The sequence below is a fragment of the Oenanthe melanoleuca genome, chromosome 1A (genome assembly GCF_029582105.1).
Source record: "Oenanthe melanoleuca isolate GR-GAL-2019-014 chromosome 1A, OMel1.0, whole genome shotgun sequence".
NCBI lineage: Eukaryota > Metazoa > Chordata > Aves > Passeriformes > Muscicapidae > Oenanthe > Oenanthe melanoleuca.
This window is the reverse complement of record NC_079334.1, coordinates 54,580,528-54,607,273: the sequence shown is the minus strand read 5'-3', so window position 1 is coordinate 54,607,273 and position 26,746 is coordinate 54,580,528.

Below are 26,746 nucleotides of genomic sequence, written 5' to 3'. Positions count from 1 at the left end.
GAATGTGGGTTCTCCTTTTTGGGGCTCATAATGAATTATTTAATAAAAAAGGTCTACATTCTATTGCATTCTTCAAAAATACACATGTATTTATAATAATTTGATGCAGACTTACTGAAATTAGAATTGCACCAAAATCTAATCAACTGAGAATTCTGAGGAAACCTCAGTCTTCAATATCATATGAACTTTGATCTTCCTTTACAAATAACTGAGAAGAATCCTGTTTCCTTAAAATTTCTTCCAACTCTGCCAGTTTAGGAAAGAAGAGACTTATTTTCTTAGCATGAAATAGGAAATTTATCAATATTTCACTTGAGGTCTGTTGACATCTATGTTTTCTATCAAAATGAATATAGGAGAAAAATTATAGAGAGAAAAAGCAAAGTGACTTTCACAAGTATTGATTGCAGTCTGATCCTGTAGTAGATCCAGTAGTTTGAGCTGGTACAGCCTGTAACACTCCAGAAATATTTCTGTTCTGAGGAGCACGTGGATGACATATAGGACCTGATCTCTGCAGTCATTCAAACGAGGTAAAATTTGAAAAGAAATTGTACTTAAAAGTACATACTATACATATTATTCACATTGAAGACCTGGTGCAATTGGAAGGATGGCAATAGACAAACTAGACTACAATTCTTTGCTATCATACCCTGAAAAGTACAAGGCTTTTCTTTATTATTTTGTCACTAGGGACCTGTTTCAAATGGATTAGTGACTTTTTTTCCCATTTAATAAGTTAAATGCTTCAGAAGTTCTTTTGTCTAGTTGAATAGTGCTTTCTGGAAAAATTTGAGCTACATTGTTGGATGAAGATTATGAAGATAAGTTGCAAACTCTTTGATTATTTTCTAAGTTTTTCTGCTGCATAATATGTAACCCAGGAGGGGTTTTTTACATTTTTATTACAAAAGCCTAAATTTCAAATAGCTTTGTAAGTTCAATTCTGTTTCCATGGACTTTGAAGATTCAATACAATCAAGACACTTTGGGAAAAGTTTTAAGATTTATGCATAAAAAATAATCACATACATAGTTTGATCATAAATAAAGAGGGGTTTGTGTGCATGTCCTACAGATTGCTTTGAAAGTTTACCCTTTTAGAAGTTCATAAGCTGCAGCAAAGAAAAGCCTTAAGGGTCAGACAGGAGTTCTAAAACTTTTAAAATGGTTTCTACAACACACTCATTTTAAATTTCTGTAGGTGTGACCCAAAGTCTGTCAAATAAACGCAGTTGTTTCACTTCTTTCCAGTAAATTTTAGACCAAAAAGACTCCTTGATTTTCTAAGAGAAAGCAAGCATATGTTTGACTGATTTGGGGCTCAAAAAATTATTTCTTTTGAGAAATAATTAAGATAATTGTAACAAAATGTCTTATCATCACATGAGTTGGACATTTAAATAATTTATTAATGGAAAGACTGCAATTGGAATTAAAGTGAGCCTATTTGGTATTAAGACTTCCTTTCATTGTTCCTACAAGGTAAACCTAAAATTCTGCATTCTACTGCTTGATATTGACATTTCTGCAAATTATAATAAATTGAAAAACCCCAAAACCCCAAAAACCCAAACAAAATATCAGGAGCTGTCAAGGCCAGTCCTGACACTGCTGTGTTTTTTTAAGATGTAAGTTGTAGGAAGCACTAGGAAGAGTACTAGGAAGGCTCAATTAACTCTTTTTATTTCTTAAATATTTTGTCATAGATGGCATAGGACAGAGAGCACTGCAAGTAACTGAGCTTTTACTAAAATTTTGCAAGATTTCATAATATTTATTTGCACCATATTGTATTAAGATTAATGATGACTGCTTCAGGAACACTCAGGCTTCTAAGGAAGAGAAACATAATGAAATGTGATGCTTCCTTGGTTTCTCCCAATATATTCTGGTCACTTTTATTTACAGTACATTATTTGTTTTGTTCTAAACCTGTAGATATTAAATTTGGAGTGTTTAAGTCACAATGGAGAACTGGAGCTAATGTGTAATAATACAGAAATAACAGCACTTTCATTAACTTTTGAACAAAAAAAATGGTGTTGCTAGAGATGATGCAACTGTTCAAACTACGAGGATTTAACAATTTAGCAGAAAAAAGGGACTTTTGTTCAGCTAACTAGAAGTATTGATGCCTACAAATTACTTCAGAGCTTAAAGGAATTAAACTAGTTGAAAAGCAAGTAGAATAATTCATTGTGTAGAATTTATTCTGCAAATTTAGTTAGAGCAGTCTGGATTAGTGATTGCAGACACCTTCCCTGGAGAATTGATCTCTTCCTACTGTGAATTGCTCATGAGCTGCCTTTCAGTTGATTAATTATAAATGTTGTGGGAATGGGGAAAGAACAGCCTCCACACCACTTAAATTTAGGCAACTAACTTAAGTGCCTGAGACAGCAGGCTAATCTACTAGGCTTCTTATATACTCCATGGAAAAAAAGATAGACTCTTCCTCAGGGAGAATTTAGATAAAATTTTAAAGCCCCTGCTCTGACTTGCAGTACTTTCATTTTTCTTCACTAATTCTAGGAATATTCCCAGTTGTTTCTGTCACCTGAAATGTATAATTTCCCTTAACACTCTGAATCTATCATTTGCTCTTAAAGAAATTGAAAAGATACATTTGGTTTAAGCACATTAAGGCAAAAATTTTGCTTGAGTATAGCAAAAATAGTACACAGATATATTTGACCCAGCTAGCTCTTCCCTGGAAGTGTTTAAATAGAAAGGGTAGAAGGGTCGTGCTGGGGCAGAAAACATCCTCCCAAAGCCCTGCAATTAGTGTAGAATCATGGAATGGTTTGGGTTGAAGGAACCTTGAAGATCAGCTGGTTCCATGGGCAGGGACAGCTTCCACTAGATCAGGTTTTTCAGGGCCCCATCCAGCCTGGCCTTGAACACTTCCAGGGATGGGCTCTCCATAACCTCTCTGGGCAACCTGTGCAGTGTCTCACACCCTCATAGTAAAGATATTCTTCCTAATATCTGATCTAATCCTCTCCTCTTTCAGTTTAGTCTTTCACCTTTGTCTTACACCAATAGGCCTAACAGTTTGTGTCCATCCTTTTATTCTAAGCCTTCTTCAAGTACTGGAAGTACAGACAGAGAAATTAAACAGTTCCTGTCCCGGAACAAACCTCTAAGAGACACCACTCACCACTCATCTCTCTCTGGACCATGAGCTTTTGATCACTACTCTCTGGATAGGACCCTCCCAATGATTCCTCATCCACTGAATAGCCCATCCATAAAAATCCATAGATGGAAGGCCTGTGTGCTGGTCAGGCAGGATGTGCCCTTGGGGAAGGATGCTGGCTGTCCCAAATCACCTCCCTGTCCTCCATCTACCTTAGCACAACTTCTAGGTGAATCTGTTCCATGATCTTCCCAGGCAAAGAGATGAGACAGGTCAGTAGTTGTCAGGGTCCTTATTCCTACTCTTTTTAAAAATGGGTGCAATATTTAACTTTTTTCAGTCATCTGAGACTTCATGTGATGAGATTTTGAATACCATGGAGAGTGGCTTGGCAGCTACGTCAACCAATTCCCTCAGGACTCAGGGATGCATCCCATCAGGTTCCATAGGCTTATTGTGCTCAGGTTCCTCAGGTGGTCATGAACCTGACTGTCACTTAGAGTGGGAGGCTTTGCTCTCCCATCCCCTGTCTTACAGTCCATCTACTCAAGAGATGTGGGAAGAGAGTTACCAGTGAAGACTAAGGCAAAACCATTGTGGAATATCTCAGCCTTCTCCTCTTTTATTGTTACCAGTTGGTGCATCTTTCTCATCAGGTGGGGTGTGCTTTCTTTGGCTTCAGATTTTGGCTAATATGCCTGTAGAAGCCTTTATTATTATTTGCATTCTTTGCCAAGTCATGCTTCAGCTGCACTGAGGTCTTTTTAACCTCTACCCTACACAACTGAAGACTGTCCATGAACTCTTCCCAGGATACCTGTCCCTGCTTCCATTGCCTGTGTAGCTGTCATGTTAGAATAACAATAATGGATTTTCAAACAAAGCTAATAGTATGGGTAATTAATTAATCAACTTTTAAAACAACATTTTTAAAGATATGTCTTGACCAAAAACAAATCTGCTATGTTTCTGGACACACTACATGTAAACCATGTGCTAAAACAGCCTAGCTATACAGGCAGTGGTCTAGATATGGGTAGCTGTGCTGCAATTACTCTTTATCTGGCTATACACAGCCCAGACTTTGGGCAGATTTCCTTTCTTAATTTGAAGAACTGAAAAACTGGGTTAAAAAAAAGAGCAGTTTGGAACTGCCTCTTGTTTGGTCTGATGCTGTCCTAGTAGTTTACCAAAGATATGGTTTATTATTTTTTTTCTCTATCCACATCAGCTGATCTCTTAGGCTTAATGTTTGCAATATAAAGGCTTTCAGTTGGGATTTCAAAACTGGTTTTCAATTAAAAGTTACCAGGTTATTGACTTACTAGCTGTACAAGTAACAAACAACCAGATAAATCCTCTTTATTTAATCTAAATCTTACAAATCCCCGTTTCAGGTTTTTGTTCAGACCTATAAAGGGTTGTAAAATATATTTTCTAAAAGAGTTTATAACTATTTCAGATACTCAACTAGTAGAGTGAGTTTAAGGCCTAAGGATTTAATTATGTCCTCTGAGATATGCAGTATACAAAGAGTCTATTTACAATAATTAAATAATTATTTGAGGCAGTCCAGGGCACACTGGTTGAAAAATCTATGCAGAGGATTACATGCAGGAAAAACAGAAAAATCAAAAGCATGAGAAAAGGCAGGAAGAATGAGGGAACTGTGGATCACTAAGGGCAATGAAAACATATAGGAGGCTTTGAAATAAAATTCAAAACAATCTTGAAAAAATAAAGTTACAGTCAGAAAAGAATGAGATTTATTAGGGAAAAGAGAGCTTTCAAACAGGAATAATCTGCTGCATGATTAAAGAGTGAAGAACCAGTTCTTCAGAGAAAGATTTTGCGTTATAGATGTTAGCAAGCTGAATATAGGTCAGCAATGCCATGCTAAATGAAAGAAAACAAATTTGTAGAACATGCCAGCACTTGTACAGCCTGTAAGCCATATGCATATCCTGAAGATAAGAATGTTTTTCATTTCTATCCAGACTGAAATAGCCATGGTAGTTTGTGTAAGCTTCTTTCTGTCTTCTCTGTGGGCTCTAATGGAAGTCCAATAAAGACCATTAACTTAATTCTCCTACTTCCCTCATTTCCTTTTCTGTCTTCTCTTCCTGTCTTCCATTTACCAGCTCCTGTATTATTTAGATGGGTTTCCATGCTCCTAGACAATGAAAAACTCCTGACATTTTGGGTAGTAGTCATGGAAATCTGTTATCTTTCTCACTCATGAACTTCTACTCTCTTGAACTGAAGAGACAAAGTCCTCAAGGGACAGGGTTTTGGATCTCACAAATTACTCAAGATTTCTCTCAAGAAAATGAACTCCAACCCTGGTTTAACAGATATATGAGTTTTCAGGACCCATGGGTTTTCATTTTACCATCGTTTGCCTTTATTAGGAATGGGGAGAAAAACACCTTTACATTTTTAGAGATGAGTCTCTTAAGCTTAAGTACTATGCTCTGTATGGGATGTGGATTTAGTTCTGAACAACTCATCTGAAACAGATATTTCTGTCTGTGCCCCGAGGGATTTATTGGCAGAACTAGCCATCTATTAACATTATCTTGGGACTCTGCACAGGGAGAATAGACACTATAAATCTTAGTTGTATAAAAGCCCAGAAGCTATAAGGTTTTACTGGACAGCAAACAGAAAATCCAAAAAAATTCAAACCTGTTTATTTTAGAATGAAAGAACTTTCTGAGTGAAGCTTGGCTGGAAACACCTTTGGAGATGGCCATTTTGCCCACATCACACTATTCAATTACACATCACACCTTGCCCTTGCACACTTTTTCTTAAAGACATAAAATTATTTTCCATGGGCCATTCAAGATAACAGGAGCTTGTGTTACTAATTACTATGTCAATGGCCTTGGACTTGGATGAGATTAGATGTAACAATAAAAGAAATTAACAAATGTATCCATATAATCACACTGCATTAGTGGTAATAGTCTGCAATTTAAATTTACATTACTCATCAGGGTTTTAATTTGGGAAATGCTATTTCCTCAAAAAAAAAATTAAAACATCAGAATTCTTCAGTAACTAGCAGTTCTAAAACAAAAACATTTTTCTTTCAAAGGCTTTGTTTATATTACGATTATACATGGAACAGCCCAAATTGGAAGGGACCTCAAAAGACACCTGGTACAAACTTTGGTGGGAAAGGGAACCTAGATGACATTATCTAGCACCCTGTCCAATCACATCCTGAAAACCTTCAGTGATGTCCCTGGGAAAGGTATTCCAGTGAATTACTGTTCTTGCTGTAAAAAATTACTTTCTTAAATCAAGATGGAAATTCTTGATACTTCTATCAACACCCTGAAATGGGAAGAAACAAGTAAAAATTTCACTTTATGAAAAATCTCTAATAATTTATATGGAGAGTTAAAGAACATGAGTTCTTTGGAAGATCTGCAAGCCTTTTCAAGGAAGACAGGGTAATGCTTCTGCAACTCAGCATTCTGCTTTTGATCTCAGCTCCACATTATTTTCCCTTGCTAGCAAAGGGACTGGTATCACTGGATGAAAAATAACAGTCTGAAGACTGGATTCTCAGGCAGTCATCTATTTATGACAATAGGCTTTATTGGCTCTCCTCTTAAAGAGCAAGAGAGAGCCAGGATAAAAGCCCATTAAGATGGCATGAAAAGACCATGGACAAGGTCTTGACAAGAAGAGACTGTCAAGCATGTTACTGCAGAAAAATTAATACATTAAATTCTACCAAAAAATTAAGCACTCATCCTAGGAAATTGAATACTAACAAATCATTTGTGTGATAAATTTAGCAGCAGTAAGATGGCTGGTTCAGATACTTGTAGATAAAAGAGAGCCACAAGAAAGCTGCTCAGGATAGGGACCAGTGCCAATCATACAAAAGTTAAAATCATTCACAGAGAACAGGATATAGAAAGGAGGAAAAAAATTGCCATCAACGTAACAATGAGGAAGTGTATTTATATTTTATGACAAAAATGTATGCCTTCCAAAAAAGAAGCCGAAGCAATTTCAGGCAGACTGTGGAACTGGGGCATGAGTTTGTGCAACTATGAAGTAAATGTTGTCTTAACATCAATAGCAACTGAGCAAGACTCAGAGCAGATTTGTTCCTCCTTAAACTCATCAAATGAGGGCCAGGAAATTGCTTGGGAAAATCCCCATCAGGAAAAGCTATATATTTACAAAAAAACCAAGGGAGATACTGCTATTATTGTAATTCACAAGCTTCCCACATATCATAATGCTGTCAGGGTGTTACTTGCTGAAAAGAGACCTTGACAATATGTTCTATGTCTACCTGATCTGCCCAAGACACTACCTGAGGAGGAAGAAAGAGGTTTTAGAATGACACAAAGTACAGTAGATCAGACATTCAGCTTAAGAAATTGAACAGAAAATACTGAGAATGTGAAATAGAACTATACTGTGACTTCACAGGGTTCAATAGATCATTTGATCATTTACGGCAACGAATACTATAGACTGTGATGAAGACACTCAACATTAGCAAAGGAACAGTGACAACCACTGAAATCCTTTTTTATAGTGCAGGGAATAAAGTCCTTGAAGGCAACACACTGAGTAAGTAGTTCCGTATAACAGCTGGTATAAGAAAGTGATGTCTCCCATTGCACATCTCTTCAATAGTTTCCTTGTCAAAGGACTCTGAAAACTTTGAAGGAGAGCTCTCAGTTAGAGGTAGTAATACAGGTAATCTATCCTTTGAAGATGATGTAGATTTGATAGGAGGAATGGGATCAGTATATGGAAAAGCAATGACAAAGCAGGGCAGAACTGCAATGATATATGGTATGGAGATCAGGACAGAAAAATAGCAGTGTAATGACAATGAAGATTACTGACTCTGAAAAAGAAATAGATATCAAAAGCAAGAAAGTTGAATGGAGGGACTTTTTCAAGTACCTCAGTACTACTACCATGAAAGACAGGAAACTTGAAACAGAAATCCAAAGAATTGCCCTCATGCTAGCAGTGCTCACAGTCTAAAATACAACCTGGAAAGACAAGAACAACTTTAGTAGATCCAAGAGAAGAAAGAAAAGGAACTTCTTAGAAATATTGTGTTCTCAAGACCATGAACAGTGTGAAACAGGTGAAACTCAAACAGCAGTGACAGAATGAAGAATTCAAGCCTTTGAATTCAGATGTGTCTGCAGAATTCAATAGAAACCATGTACAGTGCACAGAACTAACAGCTCTATTACAGGAAAGCAGGATCTGCAGTAATTGGATCCCATGAGCCTCTGCTAGCAGCAGTGTAAAGAGAGAAGCTGGAAAGGTTTGGCAATGTGACTAAAGCAAAAGTCCTAGCAAACATAGGTTTGTTGAGAGAAAAAAAGAAAAGAGGAGGAGCTGTTTGTAGACAACCTGCTAAAAATATCACCAGAAGTTGGATAAATCTCTAGCAGAACTTCTTCAAGCAGTTAAAACCACCTGAAATGAAAGTTTATGCTTATCACCATATGATCGAGTCAGCCAGAGGAGTGGAAAGAGATTATTGCAGTACAAAAATCTGCTATAAACTCCAACAATACAGAATTTCTAGGAAGCCACATCACTGTCACTATATTTTACAAATAGATAAGATGTAATTTTTTGTTCCTTACTGACTTTCTTCTTTCTTGTATTTGTTCAAGTGATATTTGATCATTTCCAAACTTGGTCTTCCTTCCCTAGGTAAAAGGGAAAAAAATATTTGCTCAATACATTGCTGTTGGTGGATTAGTGGATTAAGGACAAATCTGGCAGTTTGAGTGAGACAAACTGTCACAGCTTCATGTCCCCAGGTTCATCAGTAGTGAGACTGAGCATGTAATCCCTATGCACACCAGGAACAGGCACAAATATGTCCACACTACATTTAAGTATACAATGGTCTGCACAGATCAATGCAGAGACACAAAGCTCTTACACACAGGCAGCACAGAAGGCAATGGCCTTATCCTGCTTCTCTCTCTGCTGAGCAGGTTGTAGGTGTGCAGCTAGGAGTATGTACCTGTACATATGTACAGTATGGCTTGCCCACAGCTGGGCTTTCTCTCCCAGTCTGCCCAGCAGCCAGCACCTGGGCACACAAACTCCTGAGGCCACAGCCATGCTACAGCTGCTGGTACAAATGCCCTCACAGATGCACATATATACAAAGCACCATCTGAAACTCTCTTGAGCCCCAATAACCACCCCACAACCTATCCCTATCTTTCTTTAGAGACCCCCTGACTCCCAGACCATCACACTGACCTGGTGGCTCACCTGGTTTGACCTTTGCTGCATTCACACACTCAATTTACACACTCCAGTGGCTGGCACCATGGACAGCAGTGTCCCTGAGACCCAAGGTCCCACTCCAGCTTCTGGCATTGCCATCCACCACTGGGCTCTTAGCAGCTGCTCCCACCTCCAGCCTGTTGTCTGCCTGCAATCACAGTCCCAGATGCACAGAGGCACATGAGAGTTCCTCATCTGCAAAAGAGTCAAAAGGAATTTAGTAATGAAACAGGACAGTCTGTGTAGATCAGGTGCAGGGCATGGACAAACAGGTTTACCAAACAGCAAACTAGGTGCAACAGTACCTACTTCCCTCTTTATTTTCCCACTATTCTTCCTCCAGCTACCTGGATTCCCCTATTTTCCCACATTTAATTCCATCCATAACCTTCCATAATTTTGTGCAATCCCCAAGTGTTCTTCCCCTGCACCATGCACCATGTCCCATGCCTCTGGGCAATATCCCCTCAGTCCAGAGGCTGCTCTGGTGTTTGCCTCTGGTGAATGGTTTCATATTTGGACAATGAGATTGCAGCTGTCCTCTAACAGCCCTGGGAAGGGCCTTGACACTGTGTTATTTCCTCTGGAACCTCAGTTTGGGTTCTCTTCTCTCCTTGTTCTGTCTGGGTCTGTGGAGACAGTGCCTGGATGGATTCTGTGATGGTTCTGGGAGAAGACAGGCCAAGGTATTATTTGGGCTCCCCCACTGGTCTCTGTGCTCACCTTTGGGCATATAGACCAGATTTGTTGCACAGTTATAATTGGCTTCTATCATATGGCATTACCTTTTCTTCTGCTGAGCAAGGTAAGAGGTTGTACTTGTTACTTCTACCTTTTATTTCAGTTTAATTTTGGCTGTACAACCATCTTCTGTTTAAGCATCCTGGAGAAAGTTGTTTCTCAACCTGTTGGAGACTGACATGGATTCAGTTTGTAGTATTTTCATGCCTTCTCTTCTGTAGTTATATATCTAGCTGTAGTCTATCACTGCTGTATTCCTTCACTCTGTGCTCCTTTTGTATCAGGAGAGCTGATTTGAACATCTTTTGTCAGTGCAAAACTTGTGATGTTAACAGAATCCAGGAGACATTGGAACTGTGAAAACCCATAGCTCAGATCATTAGACAGAAATGCATCACCTCTGATGCTCCTGAGCTCCTCAAACTCACCAAAACATCCTCACTGTACTTCTGTAGTTGAATTCCATGTGCTGCCATGAAAACTCTTGGACAACTGGAGCCATTACAATCTCTGTTCCTAGCTCACTATATAGATATTTGTATTCAACTGGGTCCTGTAATAAACCCAATGCACTTAAAAATATTTAATTAGCACACCAACACAAGGAATATATATTTCAAACTCATGCAGAGTCTCTCTACCTGTGGTGCTTCATTTGAAATTTGAATGCTTTTATCTTTCTACTATGCTGTACCATCCACACAGAAGTCTTGGGGGAGTCCTCCCAAACCCCCTCCTAATTTACTTTAAATTTATTTGTCCCATAAAAGACTATCTGGCATGTGAGCCACACAAAATATACATATTTTTTTCTTTATTATTTGGTGAAAAACTACTGATTTCTAATGAGCAAAGAAAATATTAAAGTTAACTAATTCTCAATCGAAGGTTATCCTGATTAACCTAAATGTGGAATATTATTAAATAGAAAAAAAAAAAAGAAAAAAAAAAAAGAAAGAAATCAGAGTAATTTATTTGATTTGGACTTTATTTCTTGCTTTGAATCTGCAAAAATAAAGTGAAAATAAGATACAGCATGGACATTCTGTGTTATTTATGTGCAATAATAAAGAACAGATTTGCATTATTTTGACCCAAAAAATTAGGATATTTGATGCACATGGCAGTCTTGTAAACACTGAAGATTCTCACCCAGGTCAGGTTCTGACCTTGCAATCTTCATTTATGTTATTGGTCCTTCAGCTTTAACAGAAAGTCAATGGGATTATTCTTATCAGTAAATATTATTGCTGCATATAAGTATGGTACATCTTGTGGTATTTCTGCTTGGGTTGGATGAAGAGATAAAATTCTAATTACTGAGAAATCAACCTGCTGTCTTTTTACTCTCCTGAATTAAAAAAAAAAGAAAAAAAGCAAAAAGAAGCAAAGTGGGTGGAAAGATGGAAAGAGTTGGCTATTGTAAAGATAATGCAAGAAATCAATGACAAACTGTCCCAGAGATGTAAGCCATAAAGGAAAGGTTAGGTGGAAGATGGAAGTTCAACAGAGCCATGGGATATGAGCAATAATAGCAAAATATGAAAATTGGTTCAGAGATAAAGCAGAACTATTCAAAAATATAGCCAATGTGTATGACTGACAAAAAAAATCTAGATAATTTTTGAAACATTTTAATTTTATGTGTTCAGTGACAGAAAACTCCCTAGTGGAACAAATACATTGGATCCTTTTCCAAAACAACAGAATGGGTGCACAATCAGCCAAGTGCATAATGAGTATTGCTGTTTCCACAGCTTTATTTTCATCAGCCTGTGTGTGGTACTCTTGCAATAGTTTCTTGTTTTTTTGTGTGGCTTTCCTGAACTCTATAAAAATCTCTACAGGCTTTACCTACCCATATCCTCTTTATTTCACTTGTTTTAATTACCTCTAATGCAGATACAGAAGAACTAAAATGATCATTCATAAATAAAAGTTCTAAGAAAATGATGCAGGAATTGCATTAAAAATATATCTTTTCAGATGTCATGAATAAAGCATCCAGTATTTTGCTTTGCTTTGATGTGCTGCCAGTTGTTTATTAAACTACCATGATTAAGATAAATATTTTCAGTATCAACAAGCACTGGGAATTCTATCTGTGGTTCAGTACAAAGGATTTTAGCATTTTGTGCTGAAATGGCAATGGAAGAATTTGAAATGTTCAATGACCTGCAAGCTCCAGTTTTTTTTGCTTTCTTCGCTGTTTTAGCATTATTTAGATAGTGTATGAAGTAAGGCATGTAAAAGTCTAGCTGTTTAACTGTTTAAGCAACCTTCTTATTTCCTCAGTGAAGTTTCTTTGTCTTGCCAAAAGTTGCCATTGGATCTTCTATTTAAATATGCTTCTCATTATTTGAGTCAAATCTCAGTTAGTGAGAATCAGTTATGACATGGACTTGCTGGTAATTTGCAGTTTCTAGGAGCCTAGTGTCCCTCAGCTTCTTCTAATTTTGAACTACTTTTAAAAATAACATTCCTAAACTCTCTTTTTATAAGCATCCCTTTGGTTTAATGGATATCTGATGTCTGGCATCAGCTGAAGAGCTGACTAAAGTTTCTGGCTGTGAATAAATTTGGTTTTGCATTTTGAGTAGACCCAATTTTGTATTCTGTTCCCTGGAGTTTGGCAAACACACAGAGAAGTGGTAGTTCCTAAAGTAAACTCACATAATTGCAAGTGATGAAATTAGTGGGGATTAGCTGGTTACTGAAATAAGACACTCACCTGAAAAAGAAACCCTTCAATCTCCTCATTCTGTCTGCTTGAATTATAGAAGAAAAGATTAGCCCACCCTGTTATACACTAATATATTCTACCAGCCATTAGCAATGAAAACACTCATAGTCAGTTGCTGGCAGTTGGATTAACTTTCCAGACTGCTAAAATGTGGCAATTTCTAAATCTGTCATTCTATCCAAAGACAAGAGAAACAGGGTCCTTTCCATATTGATGATACATCCATGCTGAATGTAATATTGGAAGCTTAAACTTTATACTCCTTTACTAATTTAAAAATTGTTGCTCTGGCAGGAACACATAGGTAATATTTGCCCATTGTGAATACATAACCTGTAGTTGAAGTGGCAAAGGACCAATTTAGTTTGCAGAGTACAACATGTGGGCTGTGAATTTCTTTCCTCTCTAATCAATATTTCATAGACTGTGAAAGCTGCCAGCATAAAAATTTTCCAAATTCTAAGTGAGATGATTCTTTGTATGTGTTCAAAGAATCATTTGTAGAAAACTGACCTGAAGTATTTAAAGCTGAAAAAAATATTTTTAAGCATGATCTGGGACAGAAAGAGAGGGAGAGAAAACACTTTCCATTCATATCTTTCATGGTACTCAAAATTCCAATGATTCTCCCTGTGTTTTGGAAAGCATACATTGGAAAACTGTGCTCTGAGAATGTGCTGAAAGTAACCCCTCCTTCACTTCACATAAAAGCCTTCACAGATCCAAAACTTTAGCCTGCTTGCTCCATTGAGAGTTTTTTTCTTCACAAACACTGCAATGACTTTGGGTAAGTGTTAGAGGCAGAGAAGCTACAAACTTGTGTTTTATATGGCTTGCATTTGCTCACAGCAGATGGAATTGCACAGAAACTTTTACAAGTTCCTGAATATGTTGTCTCCCACTGGAACTCAGCCCATGGTATTCCATCCTCAGAGCTTCACTGCACCATCCAGTCCCAGTGGCACTCTGTGAGTGAAATGCTCTTCCAGAGTGTTTCAGTGACCTCGATTGCACCAGGCAGGTGGGCCCATTGCAGATGTGCCAAAGCAGCAGATCTCTTAAAGAGCTGAAGTGCCCATTCCAAGTCTGTGGTTTAACTAATTTTAATTAATCTCCACTCCAGAACACTACTGCTTACTTCTCTGCCCTGCTTACATATTTTTTACCTGCAGCTGCCAAAATTTTAACTTAGCAGAAGCTAAACCCTTAACAGAATAAAAATTATTTGCACCATTTGAGGTCAAAATAACTACTAATGTAAACGTGATTTCTGTCCATCACCACCCCCTCACACATACAGCACACCCTCCTGCCCCTGAGATATTTAACTGGTGAAACTGTTGGAGATCTAAGTGATTGTCTGTGAGGCATTTTACTCCCAGACCATCACTGCATTTATTGCATATGAACAATGCTCGTGTTGCTCATGCCTGTTCCATATTGTTTAAAACTGAGCTCATAATTTCCTCATCTTTCTATTCCCTCCAGTGTGCCTGGAGTTCTGATTAGTAATTTACCACAGAGTTTTATAACAGTGAATACTCTGCTGCTGCTGTTAATTAAATCTGTGTGGGTAACTATTCACTCACTAGAGACAATCATTGCAGCAAGATATTGTCAGGCCTGAGGCTTTGCTCTAATAGAATCTGTACATATCCCAGAGGTGATATGTTCTCTATCTGGAGAGGAAGCAGTGAGCCAGATCTTCTAACATATCCAGCCAGTGATTCAGTGAATGAATGCCAAAGGGACAAGCTTCAAAAGACAATGTTCCTAAGACTGAAAGATGGGCAGAATCAGAGCAAAACAGTATAGATATTTTATCATTCTTGATATAATGTAATCTCATAACCTGAGATTTATCCCATGTTTCCTTTAACTTTAATTTGGGACACATGACTGACATGGAGTGCTTTAAGTTGTTAAAATTAATCATTTAGAGAGTTGTCATACACTGTGAATGGTATTGTTATATTAGGAGCATAGATGAGTTGAGGACACACATGGTAGAAGTGGTTTATAGCACAATACTGAAGAATTGCATAAAGGAGCTTTGAAGAAACTACTGACAATTTTCCATCAGTTAGTTTCAGTGGTGACCCATAAAACATTCCCCTGTCAGATAATGATAGCTTTTGCCATATTCAAAGGGTTTTCAAAAGTGTGTCAGGAGGTTATACACATCACAGGAAAACTGAAAATTTTTAAAGGTTACCATTGTCTTCATTAGCCCCATCACATTAACAAAGGGACAGTTGCCTCCAGCAGGCAATTGCTGTCTCACGAGCTCAGCACATGAATTGCTGCAGTACAGGCATTGCAACAGGATCCAGCCTATTGTTAGGAGGGAATGCCTTAACTGGGTTACACATTGTTTAAGAATTACACAAAGCATAGCATTTCTCCTTATTAAAAGCTATAAAAACTGTATATTATTTTCCAGTCTAAAAAGCGAGTGATTAAAAATTATTTTTCTTCATACAGATGCAATTATTTTTTTATATGCACATGGGATTGTATAATAACTAATGAAACAAGAATTATTATGATAGGTGAAGAAAATATCTGGTTAGTAGGCAGTAGAAATGCTTCTCTCAAATTTTAGAAGATGTGGTGAGGCTAAACTATATTTTTGCATGTATACATAATGCTGGTACACAGAATGCTTTATATGTTCAGAGAACCAGTCTTACAAACAGCAGTGTAATCATAGTTAATAGTCTATTTTCCTTGTTCAATAGATAAAGGTGAACAGAATGAGAACTGATTTGTTACATATCCATGAATAGGTATACGTATATACAGATAATAAAACATATATATAACTAATAATACGTCTTATATAAAATATATCTGATAAATCGTTGTATACATCCAAAGAAGAGGACAACTAAATTACTTTAGGTATTATTATAAAGTCTGGAGACAAGAAGCATCCTGGAAGTTGTGATATCAAATGTCATCCATTTAAACCTTGAGTGTCTAACCCAAATGGGTCACCACTGAAGTGATGACCTCTGGAAGACTTGTCACACCTGTTGTGGGTATTTCATGGTTGTGCTTGTGTCTCTTTATACACCTGTCTGTCACTGTAGTGCTCAGCAGAGCCATTTGAAGACCACACTGTTCATGATGAAAAAGCATGAGCAATTGGCATGATTTCTCTTCTGAGCTCTTGGGAGCTTCATAATTTTCTTCTGTTCAAGAACTGAAGAGCTTTGACAGGTTACAGTTTTGATCACTGGAGGGAACCAGAGGTGATGATTCACTGAGGTGCTTTGATGTCAGCACATACAGCTCAAAGTGCCTCAATGGCAAATAAAAATTGCCAAGGGGAAGTTGTTGTTGATGATGCAAATAAAACAAAGAAGAAAAGGGTAACTTTGATGATTTAATAATTTGGGTCTAGCAAAGGATCTTGTAAGATTGTTGCAGGTGCTGGAATGGAGACAGCTTCTACTCATTGACAAGGAGAGGAGCTCAGCATATCCAAGACTATTTTTAATGCATGCCTATTTCAGAAGCACATTGTGAAGAAACTCAGCTAGACACAGACCCTGCAGGAGACTTGGTCACTTTGTTCCTCTTTCATGTGACTTTGTGTGGATTCTGCTTATCTGGCACAAGAAGTCAACAAGCACAGTAAAAATGGTATTAAACAACACTTGAAAAAGCCTGTGGATATATGAGGATCAATTCATGATGCAATATTCTAAAAGAATATTTCCTGACTTATCATCTTATATTATTGCTTTTCTATGACACATAATATATATTAAATATTGCATGCACACTTATTGTATCCAGCTATACAAAATGACAAAGCAGTGAATTTAAAAACATCCAGAAACAAGTAGAAAAGGAGCAGGAGGGCCTTTTGGTTGCTAAGTGGTAATTAATAACTAAAACCAGCCATGGTTACTTACTTTCCTCTGTTGTTCTACAAAGTGCTCCTGGCTTTAACACATTGAAAATATTAAATTAATCAAATGAAAATTTTATGGGAAAAGTATTTGCTTTACAGTTCTCCCTTTAGGAAGGAATTTTGTAAATTTTTATTTGGTTGGATAAGCACCCAGAATCCTTTCTAGTGGAACATGCTGGAAGTGTGGGAAACTCAAACCCTGAAGCCTTTGTGAATGCTACTGAAAATGGTGTAAAGAGAGATTTCTAACAAAAAAAAATTTAATAGCTTTTTAAAGCCAATGCAAGATAAAAAGATTTATAGCTGTGTGCTTTACTCCTCCTTTTGCCATCTCTGTCCAGCACATTAGGGAGTATAACAGTCTTCCTTTCTGGTTCAGATTATTTTTTTTTACTGTGATTAGCTCTCAATTGGATGGTTTACAGTGAGCACAAGGGGTAAAAAACATGATTTAATGAAATTGCTAAGAAATGCTTTGTGAAATAGCTGTGCCAGGCAGAAGATGGGCAGAGCAAAAGAAGCTGCAGCTTAATGACAATTTAAAAAACCATTGACAAAAATAAAAGTAAATTATAAAATTCTGCATTTAAGTTAGTGAAGATAAATTACAAAGAGAAATCAATAATTCCTTAGGTACTATCAGTTTCTTCCAGTATAATGATCTCTACATGCTTTGCATGTATATTAAGGTGTATGAACATGAAAAAAGTGAGATTTTTTTCAGTCTGTCATTGGAAAGATTTGTTATGATTATTTTTCTATAACTCTAATTTTTAAAGCAGGGTGACAAACTGAACAATGAGAGAAGGATGACAAAGAGGAGCAATATCATTTTGCATTTTAGCTAAGCCATCAAATTGCATATATCTGCAGTACATGTTATTTTTGCTAGTTTGCACTCTTTCTGTTCCACCTTAGAAAATTAATGCTCATATGTTTTAAAAGAAATTCAAGGATTAACAATTGAACATATTTAATAATGAGAGAATCAGAATTTCAGTAAGTTCATGAAAAGTAAATAAATATGCCAAGTTTTCTGCTTCATCAACAATAACAATTGCCATACCAGGAATCCAGTTTCATAATTCCTTAGCAATCTGAACTCTTCATTTACTTTAAGCAGGAGAGATCCTTACAGGTATTGAAGTCTAACCTCCTTGATTTGTCTATAAGCACTTCACTTTTGAGTGCTGGGTTTCAGTCTGATTATTGCTCAGAATCTGCTTATGGTATTTCATTTTGGTTTAGACAAATTACTTGCTTGGGTCCTATGCTTGAAGCCTGTATTCAACTGAACCTTATGTAAATACTTGAGTATCAGTAGTGCACTAATGAGTTTATGAATTCCTGAGTCATAGGAATTATCAAGCTGGATCAGAAATAACGTCCTCTGGGACCATCCATCACTCATCTACAAAACCCAAATCAAGTGCTCCAGTGAAATGTGCAGAGAAACTAGAAGTAAATGAACATGAAATAATATATCCTCTAGACAGTTTTCTACAGGCGTTGTTGTACTTGGAAACCCCCAAAACTTTATTTTTTCCAAGATGTATTTTGTACACACACACATATATATATGTAGCTTGGTCTGGAAAACCTCATCCTTTTTAAAGAAGATACTACTAAATACTTTACAGACTTAATTTTCATGGACATCAGCACTGCAGCAAGGAATGATTTTCACAGTGCCTTCGAGAATGTTTTTCTTTCCTGTGTCATATCTGATTTGCTTAGGTAAGTGTTAGAATGATCCTTCCTGCAGGAAGGTTTCTCTGGAGCCTTCTTGTCCTCAGTCTGAACAACCCAACTCCCTCAGCCTGTCTTCATAGGAGGGATGCTCCACACCTCTCTCATCTCGTGGATGCTGTTCAACTCTCTCCAGCAGGTCCTTCTTGTGTTTGGAGCCCAGAGCTGGACACAGCATTCCAGCTGCAGTCTCATGAGAGCAGAGTAGAGAAGAATCACCTTCCTTGACTTGCTGGTCAAACTCATCTTGATTTTTTGCTGATGGTTCTGCTAAGGCAGCAGCAAAACAAAACAGTCAGAAAAGTTAAGTTAATATTAGCCTTAAAATACTGTCAAAAGTCTGAAGTATTTCAGTAACATTTTCTATGAGACACAGTGAAGAACATAAAATTAAGAAATGCCAGAACTGAGATTTCGGATGTAATCTAAACTGTCTTTCCATGTACCTGTTTTACAGTTCTTAATTGCATGGTGACATATGCCCTGATGTAGTCTGCCTAAATTAGACACTTACTGAAATACCTAAAACTCAAGAGTAGTTATTCAACATTCTGATGATAGCCTGTCAGGAGGCAGGTAACTTTTACATCTGATTCTGCCACTGCAGGAGCTGAATGGTCCCTGGGGTGGTCTGTTTCATCCCACTGACCTCAGAAAAAGTGGAAAGTAGAGGCACCTCAATTAAGTGCCTACAGCATGATGGGATGAATAATGGCAGGAGCAGGACTGATTCGGTTCAGAGAGGCATCTGTCAGAATGAATGGTGCAGGTTTAATGAGCAGCTAATCAATATTTGGTATTCTCACTGCTGGTAAGTGAGTGAGCACATGTCATCTTTGCTGAATACATCTAATTTTGCAATCCATGTAGAATAATTAATTTCCTCATTAGTATTTCCATGGTGTTCCTCACTGAAGTGTCTGAATTACTCATAAAAATAAATTGGTGCATCTTCTTAATACCTTGTACAAAACAACTCAGAGAGGCAAAGACTGTCAGGATACACAATGCACAGCTCTGTAACATCCAAGAGTTACCCACTATGGCCATAGCAAAGCTCATGCAGCTGAATTATATTCCCAGGTCAATTTGCATCCAATGGAAGACTGTTTTTCACTTGAGCTCAGATGTGTCAGGACACTGAGGGGGTTAGGAGGTCCATGCTGAACAGCTACATAGTACAAAGACATGGATGAGTATGTCTGAAATTGAAGGTGGCTGCCTTGGAAGTTCAGCAAGGCTTCTCTGGTAAACCTCTTTTGAATTTACTCACGTAGTCCATTCTCTCAATCAGGTATCAAGCATGTTCACCTCAAGAGCTCTCCCACCCTACACCCAGAGATGGGAAGCAGGGGCTTCAGTGTCTCAAATTACCATGCAGGTTTTGTTTTAACAGAACATGTATGGAGAAGCCTGACAGTAGTCTAAAGAATTCTCAATGCAGGACTCATCTATCAAGAAGAAGGGAATTAGAAGGAATATATGCCAAAAAAATCAGCATAACTAGTCCCAGTGACATGTTATTTTTGGATCTCAAAGGGCTCTAATTAGGCCTTTGAATCCTGCCTTTGCAGACTTGAATCCTTTGCAGAACATCTCCTTAAAGTCTTTTTGTGGCTGGGTCATCTCAGATATCTAAGCAAGGTCGGCAGGATTGTCCTGCATTCCTCCTAAACTCTGCCAAGAAAGCATTTCAGACACCTTCTGTTGCCTGAGAGGTTGAGGTCACAGTCTCACTGCCTGCTATTATCTCAAGACTAAGAGCATTCCTGTGTGAAACTATTCTGGGTCACCTGGCATGGTGTAACGGGCTGTCCTGTGGTCAGTTATTCTTGTGTCCCTTCCCTTCTGCTGTAGGAAGGAATAAAATAACAAATTTCTAGGCAAATTTTGCTTTATTACAAGATGCATTTTCATCCCCTTGGGAGCTGTATTCTCTTAGTCAGAAGCTCTCTGTTCACACAGTTCTGCCTCACTCCCACACAAAATGTCACCATGGCACTGTTTTCACTTACCTATAACTAACTACTTTTCCACTCTTTTCCAGGTTCTGACAAGAAACATCTCCCAAAAATGCTTCCCATACTTGTTCCTAGTTTCAGTTTTGCACCTTCTTGGTCTCTGCTCCCCATTTAGTAACACATTTGAGTTTTATATTTCTCACCTGACCAGACCTGATGTTTCCTCCTGCATTTGCTGGTTCTGAAGCTCTCCTATACAGCACAGACCACTTACATCACTTCTCCCTATTGTACTTTCCATTTCCAATCTTTGACTGGAAAAAGAGAAAAAAAAATGAACTAGGTCCATCTCTGAAATGAAGCCTTGTACCATGACTGAAAGCAAAGGCCTAACTATGAGAACTATTAAAATGAAAAGTTTTATCTTATTCATATCCAAATCAAGTAACATTCAAACTTCAATGAATAAAATACGGGAGAACACGTGAGAAAAGTGGCTAAAAAATTCTCAGAGTGAACCGTAGCGTTTGTCTGGTATGACCAGGGCTGCAGAGAGAGGATATGGAATTTGTGGCATACAGAGCTATTAGGAATTGTCTTCAGGGTCAAGTAAGTGGGATTATCACCTTATTCCTTTTGAGACTGATATACTGAGTTCTGTGTATTCTGATGATTGCACCAGCTCAATCCAAATGTTTAGTCCTGCATGTGAGTCTGGCCAAAGGTGCTCCATTTGAGCATAACCAATGGGAGATGTGGGCATTTACTTTCCCCTGAGACTTTCCCAGGGTGCAAATTTGCTCCTAAAAATAAATGTTTCACAAATTTTAAAGGTATACATAACATAAAATTAATCTTTCTGTATGTAGCCAGACCAAAAAAAAAAAAAAAAACCCCAACAATTTTGTCCATATTAAAAAAGAAATGGGATTGCTGCTCTAACTACAACTGCAAAGCAAATTCACTTAGTTGTGATTCTTGTTAAAGAAAAAAATTTCTAAAACCACTACTGTGAGTTACGTAAAATGTTTGAATTTAGTTACTGTAGATAATAAAAATTAAACTGGCATTTCTAAATGTGGGAAAAGTTATTTATTTCCCTACATTAAAATTTCAAAGCAGTTTTCAGGAGGCTGTTAGTCTACCTAAGAATCATTTATCAAAATATATATGTCTGTGTGTATTAAACAGAGTTACTTTATATTAATAGGATTTTAATCACAGAAGTCTAGATCAATATTCTGCATATTGTGAGAGTGCTCTGTTGTCTTTGGTCTTCCCTTGCACAACACACTTTATAAAAGCCCAAGAGAGAGTTAATTTGAAAGAGCTAATAATTTCACACATGCAAACTGTTAATACTTGCCTATAATGTTTCATTACAGAAAACATTGTTATGCTGAATTATTACAGGAAATTGCTTAATAGTATTTGACTACTTTTGCTGTTATCCAGTTAATGTATTATTTTCATTATTCAGGAGCTCTATAATTAATTAAGTGCTATTACACAAATGATGTGTTTAATGAACAATGTCAGAATTCAGTGGATAGGTTCTTAATGATTTACATGGTATGCCTAACATTATTTAATGCCAAAACAATACAGGTGATGAAAATGCCCAGCAGATACTAGTTATGGGGCATTCTGGTTTTGTGCTTTTGTGAACAGAAATTGAGGTTGCACTTAGAAGAGCTTTCACAGCAATATAGAGCTCTGATTTTTTACCTGAGAAGTCTTTAAACCCCTCTTGCATTTTGAGTGATTTGCAGACTTTTGACTGTAAAGATTCAATCAATAGTTTTCTCAAGAGCTTAAGATTCTGACACTTAGATAGGTTCATCCTGAAGCCAGAGATAAGACAATCAGCCAATTTGGAGTTAACAGCTCCTGACTGGCTTAAAAAAGAACAGTGAATTCTTTCCTTTATGCCCAGATGCCTGGCAGGTCTGTTCACAGGCAGAGAAAGAATTGGACCACCGTTCTCCTAAGGCAGAAATGCACAACTGCCACCTTCTCAAAGAGGAAATGAAGGTGATATGTGCTATCCTAAAGGGATGTCAAGGCAGGCTTGGACCGGGTGCCACTCCTTTCTCATCTAATTTGGGAAAGCATTCACACTTTGTGTGTGTGCTACATGAAGTCAGAGCAGCATGGACTAATGGTTTCCAATTGTTTACAAAGTATGCTCACTGCAATTTCAAAAACACCAACCAAAACTACTGCCCTTTACTAAAGCTCCTGCAAACCCTTTTTTAAACCTATTCCGGTTCACTAATCCCATTTTCTGTAGGAACAATTTATAAATATTTATTTCTTAATAACTATTTTTGTACTAAATTTCTTGCCACTGTTCAATAAATTCTCAATTTAATTTATGTTTTTCTGAATTTCTTTCCCTTTCTCTCCCCCTCCCTCCTTTCCTATATTGTTCTTACCCATCCAGGTGCTTCTCACTTTCTTCAGTGCTGTATCAGAGAATCACTATGGTTGGGAAAAAATGTCCTTGAAAATCAAGCCCAACCTTTGACTGTACCACCACTCTGTTAACAAAGCCATAGCACTGGGTGCCATGTTCAGCTGTTTCTTGGACACTTCCAGGCAAGGTGACTCCACCACCTCCCTGCTCAGCCTCTTCCAACACTTCCACCCTTCCAGCAAAGAAATTCTTCCTGAGCCTGAACCTCCCGTGCTGCAGTTTGAGGCTATGTCCTCTTGTCCTGTCACCAGGTACCCGAGGGAAGACACTGACCCCCACCTGGCTAAACCTCCTTTCAGGCAGTTTAGAGAGCAATAAGGTCTGCCCTGAGCCTCCTTTTCTCCAGGATGAACAACCCCAGCTCCCTCACCCACTCCTCATAGGACTTCTCACCATAGGGAATCTAATCTAATCTAATCTAATCTAATCTAATCTAATCTAATCTAATCTATTTTTTCTCCCTAAGTATCTTTCTTACTAGAACTACCTACTGGCACCTCTTCTTCATCTCCTTGGATGGGATCAGAGAATGAATTCTGTCACTCTTTAAATGCAGCAGCTGACATTTTCTCAGACAGGGAAAATATGTGGATGCTCCTCTCCAAAGAGAGTTAGCTGACAGCTTTGTGTATGCAATGCCTAAAATACTTTTTGAAAGTATTTTCTGGCATGTTGTTAAGAAAATAGCTAAAAGGAAGATATACATAAATGTAAATTTCCTGGATATATTTTTTTAAAATAAAATGTGTCCTTTCTGGGTTAAATATGATGTAGGAGAACTAGCAAGAAATAAACATACCAAAGCAGTCTGTGTCTTTCAAGAACATCTTAAAACTGATTTCAGTTTAAAAGAAGTGTGTCTATGTGTTTGTAAACATACAAATATAAAAATATTACAGAAACATCACTGTTTAACAAATGGCTTCAGGAGATACTTAATGAAATACAATCTAAAAAAAATATCTCAAATTATGTCCTAGCTACTTTGAGCATTAGCTTGCTAAGGAATTACATCTGAGAACATAAAATAAAAAATTAATATTTCTATTTAATTTAAAGCAAAAACACAATTATTCTTTTTCCAAGAGTAGAAAATGTGCAGAAGCAGCAGTGCTCCAAAGTGTGCCCAAGTAAAAGCACATTAAGAAGACATTAGCAGGATGGAGTCCAGAGCAACATGCCAAGCATGGTGGGCTCAGGATTTTTGTTCAGGTGGACTCAGCTCTGCTCAGTCAACAAAGGGCACATGGTAAATTCTGAGAGTTTAAAAGGAAATTGTTCTAAACTTGAAATTAAATCCAAAAAGGGTGACAGAAAATAACAGATATATCAAAAACTCTCAAAACAGCTTCTCACAGATTTCGACAAACAAGGTTTATTTACATGAGGATACTTAAACATACATATTTACCAATTATTGTGGGATACATTTTTGCATTTTTGCTCTTTCAGGCTGAATAATTTTTTTTTTTCAGTGCAAGAGTCACAAACAGGCCAAACAGTTAGTGGCCTGAAGATTGGTTGCCCTCTTATCTGTGTTTGTTCTAAAGTTTCATGGAAATTTATGCCACAGAATGCCTTCAGTAGAAGGCATTCTGTAGCTTCAAAGGCATTCAGAAACGCTTTTACAGAAAAAATAAATTGATTACTTGCAAACAGTGCATAATGGAACTGGTGTGAGCAAACTTGACTCTCACCACATGAAGAGTTGTGTTCCTCTGAAAAGAGTAGTGGTACTTGAGAATGGAGATGGCAACACAAAGCAAAAGCAAGAAAGTTAAAGACCTGCAAACTGTGCTATGCTATACTACACTATGCTATCCTATATAAGTTTATGAATTTACTTTTTGCTATCAGAGTGCCTGCACACTGTTCAGAGAAGTGTTCACTCCTGTGCATCTGCCAAGTACACTTATGTTGTATTCTCCTCTTCCAGGAGAACAGCACAGTAGTAGTAGAAACTAAGGACTCTTACTTTTCTAGAGTTTTAGCCTTTCTTCCATTATTTTTTAATAAATCTTATGATATATTTGTTAGAGAGGGCAAGGTAAAATAGATAAGGTCTGCACTGGGGGCAGTTTCAGAGGAAATCTGTGGTGACATATTTTTCTGGAGGGTGTGGGTAGAGGCTAGGGAGAGCAAGGAGGGCATTTTTGGATCAGCCTCTGAGAAATTCAGGTCACCTTCATATCTGAGTTTTACTCCTGTAGTAGAGAGCTCTGTTATCCTGGAAGACTAGAGCTGTCACTGATGCTTGTAATTTCTGAGCTGTAGATTCTTTTTCTGCTGTCTTGGGCATGGGACATACAAAAAAAAAAACTTAAAAAACACTGTAGGCCCAAGACCTTGAAACTGAGTATGAATTTTGTTGAATGAGCACCAAGCTTATTCTCATGAGGGACCAGATCTGACAATCTGGCATCTGGTACATACCCCATTTGGCAAAAAATATTAAAGCAAATGCATCTACTGTAAAGGTATTTCTGAGTGGATTTAGACTGTTTGTTGCTTCTGCACAGAAGGAACTAAATCAGTGGGAGACACCTGGTGTGGAAGGTAAGGCTCTTTAATCTAGGTGCTCTGCCACATGAATATGATTGCCCTGCCATGGTGCCAGAACTGGGGTTTCTGCAGAGTGCTGTGCTCTAACACATGGATTAATGTGTCAGGGTAATTTTTTTCTTACCCATGATCTCTGCTGATGATTCATGGATTCATGGAAAATCAGCGTTCCACAGCCTTCTTCCAAAGGACACCACTGGAAGATGAGCTTGATGTGTTCATGACAGCCTCTGTTGCTCAGAGACACCTGGCTGCATTTGGTACCAGTTGGAATTTCTTAGGCACTGAAGACATTACATCAAGGTACATCAGTAATCACCACCCAGCTGAGGATTGCAGAAAGCACAAATAGTTTATGCCAAGATTTTGCCTGCAATATGGGGTGAAGGCTAAGTCTCAGTAGCTGAGAAAAGAAACTCCATAACTCTTCAGAGACGAGTGATTAGCGCAGGAAACATCTGGAGTGTGGCAGTTCTGAGCTGGTGACACCCAGGGCTATCCCTAGTTAAAGAATTTTCTCAACAGAGTCATTCAGTGGTCTTGTTCAAGCACCAGACCCTCTTGCTGTTACTCCTGTGTTTGCAGTGAAGGACTGATTCAAACTTGGGCTGTTTTCAATTAGTGGCACTTGGTTCCAAGCCATTTAATCAATTCACCTACTTAATCTCTGAGTGTTGGGGATGTAGCATGTTGAAAACATGATTAATTATTGTGGAAATTTCATAGTAGGGAAGAGAAGGAAAAGTTGGAGCTGAGTTCTTATCCTGTGCTTCTCTAGAGGAGGTATTCAAAGCCCTTGGCATTTTCATGGTGATGATTAGACAGAGTCCCAGTCTGAACAGAGAGGCTGCACAATCATTAGCACCCAATGACTGGTGAGTGCCTTCAGATATCTGTGCTCAGAGCTACAGTGGAGATTGTACAGCATGAAGGTAATGCCAGGCAGTGAATTCTAGTTTTGCAGACACTTAGACAAGTAGGTTTCTCTGAGTGTGCAAATACATATGCACATGGTAGAGAAAAAGAGATGGATTTGCAACGTTCAAGTACATTTCTGAATTTTCCAAAAACCAGTGATATAAATAGTCCTTATATTCAATTGCTGAAATGTCTCAGTTCTGTG